This window comes from Mugil cephalus, chromosome 12, assembly GCF_022458985.1.
Source record: "Mugil cephalus isolate CIBA_MC_2020 chromosome 12, CIBA_Mcephalus_1.1, whole genome shotgun sequence".
In the NCBI taxonomy this organism is placed as follows: domain Eukaryota; kingdom Metazoa; phylum Chordata; class Actinopteri; order Mugiliformes; family Mugilidae; genus Mugil; species Mugil cephalus.
This window is the reverse complement of record NC_061781.1, coordinates 17083968-17089967: the sequence shown is the minus strand read 5'-3', so window position 1 is coordinate 17089967 and position 6000 is coordinate 17083968.

The following is a 6000-nucleotide window of genomic DNA, read 5'->3' as shown; positions in this document are numbered from 1 at the left end:
CCGTTACACAATCCTCCTGCTCGCCATCTCCATCTCTTTATGGCCATCCCAAGCAGTCATCATCAGTGGTCTCATTTAGTCATCCGTCAAATTCATCTACTTCTCCACAACGTACAGCATCTTCAGCATCCAGGTCCTGTCCCTGTCTACCTTCATCTATCTTTGTTTAGTATTCAGCTCCATGACACCGTCGCTCTTCTGAGTCTAACCTTGCACATTTGTGTTTCCTCAATAAATATTTATTCTTTACCCTTTGGTCTCTCCTTATTGAAATAGTGAAATGTGGTACTGTAGTTTGTACTTGCAGTTTTGCTTTGCAGTAAAACATTAACAAAGGGTTCATAAGTTTCGAATGTGCCTATAAACCATTTATTAGTCACATACTATTTACAAATTAGAAAAATGTTCTTCATTATGCAGGCAGATACGTTTTTTTCTCTCGTGGTTGTTTTTTTTTTTTTTAAGTAAGATTTGATTTTAATGATTCATTAAAGTTTTCATCATTTTACAGAGCCGCTTTGCATTTGTTTCATCAATATTCATTTTAAAAGCCGGGAAAAGTAGCAAAATTTCTCAAACAGTAAAATTCTGCAAATGCATTACAGTCATTTGAGCACATCTATACCCTTGACAGGAAATGCAAGGTCTCAATAATGGATTTTAAAGTAGAGGTTTGGAAAATAAGAGAGTCCTGACTCCTCTGCAACACGCTTTTAGCCATGTGGTAATAGTATTTACACTGAGCTCCATCAGCTCTGCTGAATTGCTCCACATTAAAACTCCTTTCTGTCCATCTTCATGGCTCTCAGCACTCTGCCTATTGGTTCCATCATGTCTTTCAATGTGATATTGAGGTAAGAGGAGATGGGAAAGTCACTGACCATTCACTCCCATATGTTACTTTTTGTTGCTTTGCTGTACGTATTTGCCCTTTTCTCACACATATTAACACGAGTCATCCAGAAAATGTCAATAACACACATGGAAACCACGTTCAGTTAAAGTAATGTTTTATATTTGCTTAATCCTACCTGCAGTCTTATTTCATTATACAGTAATCTCACTGTAACTTACAGAACCCCCTTACTGATTTTCTGCCCAAGGCCTGCAATGTATAATTGCTATGAGCCGTAATTGGCATTTCATGATAAGAAAGACTCACTATTGTCGCAGAGCTGTGTTTGAGCACACCTTTAGGCAGCAAACAAATGGAGCTAGTTATGAAATAATACATTTCAACAAGATCATGATGCATGAAACAGGTCCAAGTAATGACTTAATAACGTCAAAAGACTGTCTGCTAAACGGTATCTGCTTGAAAATAAATCACTCTGGTTCTGTGGTGGTTGAGTGTGGATGGTATGACTGCATTTAATTTGCGGCTTGTTGATTTACGGTCTGCGATGTACCTGGGATATTTTCACAACTTTGTGGCACATGTTCAATATAATTCATAATGTGCATGTCTGCAATATGTATGAGCTATTATTGATCCAAGCTGCCAAATCCTTTCCTACAGTGAGACGGTTCCATCGTGCCCCAGTGACATAAACAAAAGATGGCCCTTTTTCAACACAGTTAGTTGCTAAGCTACTGAATCAACTAATGAAAACATTCCACTCAAAAGCAAGTCTATTGAAAGACAAAGGCTTTCTGTTTCTCCTAATTTTTCTTTCTCTGGTTGGTCTTGCCGTGCATAGGTCTACAAACTGCAGGCTGCTTTGTCAAAGTGATGTGACTAATGTTCGTCTTGCTGGCCTGTTAGAATGCTATGCTTTGTCCACCAGTATGAAGACACCTGCCTGAATTTTTGTACACTGGTCACTTTCAGTTGCTATGGCAGTTTGCTTGTCTCTCAGACAGCAGCAAAACATTTTTAGACTGTCAGGGGGCAACTCGTCGACAGGCAATGCAAGCAACTGCTTGGAGCCCCCAAGGTATGACGAATTTTAAACCTAAGTAGTGACTTCCTGTTTTCAGCTACAAAAGGCAGCATCTCTTAGTGGCCTCTGCTTGACACAACTCCACAGTTACTTGCCGTGTTCAGTTACATGCAGTATGGCAGCTGTATCCAAAAAAAGAAGGCAAGACAGTGGTAAGTGAAGATGATAATACTAAATAGCTAAACGCTACTACCAGTGGGGAAAAAGATTTCAATAAAACTACCAACACCAGCATTACATTATTTCATTTGTCCTTTCTTTGACAAAAATGCAGCATTCTCCGTCAGTCCGTTACTTGAACATCTTGACGACACAAAGGCCTGGGTGGCTCTGAAATTTTTTAAATTTTAATGAAAAGAAGACGGGAGTAATGGTTTTTGGTGGCAGCACTGAGACCCTCTGGCTAGATCTGGGTTCCTTGGCTCAGCGCATCAAACTGAACATCACTGACTTGGGAGTTGAGTTGGACTCTGATCTCAGACTCGACAATAAGATCAAGACAGTGGTGAAATCAAGCTGTTTCCAACTGAGGCAGCTTGCTAAAAAGAAGCCAATTCTTTCAAGGCAACCTGCTCAGCGTTCAGCAAACAGCTTCCTGTTTTTATAGTGATTCTGCGGCTAATTGGCTGGCAACAGACCAATCAAAAGCAAACGGCAACTGGCCCAAAAGACACAGGGGGAGGCATCCTGTCTGCTACACTTAAAATAAAAAGCAGATGGACTGTCAGAACTTGTACATATACAATAAGTACCACGTTTTTTCTTTTCATGAAAGTTAATCATCTAAAATCTGGTTTGGATTTTGTTATCTGAGGGGCAGTCATATAGATGTAGATCATGCACAAAATAAGTGGTGACTTTAAGTTCCTCAGCCAACAATGCACTTAGATGTGCTCACAGGAACAAAGTACCAACAATTGGCCAAAACCCCCTCACAGGTTCCCAGTTGTTTTTTTTAAACAAAATGTCACTTGAAAAAGTGAAAAAGTGAGGCAGCATAGCATTTTCTTCCACTGCTGAGTTCTTTTATTGCCAACGGTTCTGCGCGCAGGAGCGCTGACATTTTTGTAAGAACGACTTAACCTCAATCTGTACAGTTCGTTTGTGACTTTCAGAGTTAGGTCAGTGGTTCAGTGGTGCCAGTATTCGCAGCATTTAAATGAAAAGCAAATGAGAAGTCGGAGGGAGAGCAATTAGGACTCATTCTCTGGTGGAATACAAATATCTGTGCAAACTTCTGTATTTAAAATGTTGGAGCAGCTAACAGACCAACACAGCTTTCTGTAGAGCCGTGCGTCAAGAAGCCTCTGTCTCTACCCACTCATGCTAGTGGAAATGTCACTATCCTGCATCATTATATCACTGCAGAAGTCAGTTTTAAATTCAGCCGAAGCTAATACTGGCAGTCTGTAATCTTGTGCAGGTTTACTGCCCTGACACCTAAATACAGCCATTTTAAATCCTTTTCATTTTATTTTACTAAACCCATTATATGTTTAGCAGAATGGCCTCTCCCTGGTCGTGTCTTTTTGCTGAGGCATCAGGGAGCAAGACAAAAACTTTTTAAACAGCTAAAATTTGAAAGATATGATACTGATAGACAACAGATGGACAAACCTTTTGTGATGTTACTCATAGTTTTATGAAGAGCAGTTTCAAAGCTCACTTCGGAAATGAAAAAGTAACTATTTTGTTCGTAGGACATGACATCAGCACCACTCCCACAGAAGAATGGGTAGTTCACATCCTCTATATTTACCACTCAAAAACCACAATGGTCCAAAATGTGGGCAAAATCTTTTTGCTGTATTTCTACAAAGTGGTGCAGCAAAAAAAATAAATAAATGCTTTACTTGTCCGGAACCTTTGCACACACCAAAATTGCAAAATACCCATCACACTGATGTTTTTAAAAAAGATTAAAATACAAATATGCACAAAAAAATTCTACATGCATGGACAAACAATCTGATTCACAGATCAAATCGAATGCACGAGACTTTAAAATATTGAGGTGAGTTATATCATTACTGGCTGTATTTAATGTCGGGTTTCACATTATGTGATTAGGTCTCTAATTCTTGTCATCATTTAACCAAGAGACTTGAATGGGGGAAGAAAGGGGATTTAAGTGACTTTGAACGTGGTATGGTTGTTGGAATGAGTATTTCAAAAACTGATGATCTATTGGGATTTTCGAACACAACCATCTCTGGGGTTTACAGAGAATGGTCAGAAAAAGAAAAAATATCCAGTGAGGCAGTTGGGTGGATGAAAATGCCTTGTTGATGTGAGAGGTCAGAGGAGAATGGGCAGACGGGTTTGAGATGATAGAAAGGCTCACCAAAATTGGACAATAGGAGATTGGAAAAACGTTGCCTGGCGTGACGAGTCTCGATTTCAGCTGGGACATTCGGACGGCAGGGCGAGAGTTTGGCGTAAAGCATGGATCCATCCTGCCTTGTATCAATGGTTCAGGCTGGTGGTGGTGGTGTAATGGGGTGGGGGATATTTTCTTTCTGAGCATGGTTTAAATTCCACAGCCTACCTGAGTACTGTTGCTGACCATGTCCATCCCTTTATGACCACAGTGTACCATCTTCTGATGTCTACTTCCAGCAGGTTAATGCTCCATGTCAAAAAGCTCATATCATCTCAAACTGGTTTCTTGAACATGACAATGAGTTCATTGTACTCCAATGGCCTCCACAGTCACCAGATCTCAACCCAATAGACCATCACCTTTGGGATGTGGTGTAACGGGAGATTCACATCATAGATGTGCAGCTGTCAGATCTGCAACGACTTTGTGATGCTGTCATATCAATATGGACCAAAATCTCTGAGGAGTGTTTCCAACACTTTGTTGATAGTATACCACGAAAAATTAAGGCAGTTCTCCAATGTTTTAATAGCAAGGTGTACCTAATAAAGTGGCTGGCGAGTGCAGTTGTCAGCACATTACTGTTTGAAACAGCAGCATCTGTATATTGCCAAGAAAAACATCAATGTGCCACCATTATGACATTTGGCTCAGTGTGAGACAACAAACTGGATGTCTAAATGTTTGCTTCCTTGTTTGCTTGATGACAGCTTTTCACATGCAAAAGCAACAACAGCAGTATTTACCGGGTGACACGTTATTTGGCTCCACTCAAGTCTAAGGACTGAGTCCTCACCTGCACAGCGAACCACTACATCACAGATACACATTATGTGGGTGTTTTTCCTACCATTGTTAAAACTTACACTCCTGGGAGATCATTTATGCATGAAACTCGAAATACTTCTGTCCCAGGCAAAGTTAGATCATTCCTTTATTTTGACATTTCATTTGGGTATATCGTCGTTACAGCAGCCCATGAATAAGTTATCCATTACATGGTTGTGTAACAAAGTGATTCAGCTGTGATAAATGCTTCTCTATCCAAAGGAATCTACAAACACAATGACCTCAGTGTGATATTTTTACAGTTATGTTCTTGGATGAAGGGCTTATCAAGTCATATACAGGTGCGAAAAATACTGATATGTAAGAAGGTGTGTGCATGCGTATGATTGGGTCCCGAGGTGAACTGAACATGTCCAGAATACACTATAGTAGTATGTCATAAAAGTTGATGAGATGACAGGAATGACGAGAAGGATGAGAGGGGTGGAATGTGTAGATGGGTAATGGTCTTCAGACGCCGAGGCTGAGTGACACATGGGCCGGACTCAAGGTGCTTCTCAGGAATCTTCAACTTCTTGTAGCCTCGGTTCCGGAAATGAGAAAGATGAAGAAGCAAAGCAAAGAGAGGGGAATCCAGAGAAGGGTGAGAAGTAGAATGAACGGATAAAGAGACACCTTTATATTCAGTGGAATAGAGGATGAAAGACAGATGTTGTTCTGTTTCTTTATTTTTCTTCCTTCTCGTGGTTTTTGACTCCCTGTGAACCCCTTTGATGGGATTTAGATTTCTTTATTTTTTTGTCATTAGTCTATACTTAGATAGTAGATATTAAATCCTGTTGGCCATCACCAGGTCCAGGAAAAAAGCAAAATATTCTTATATTC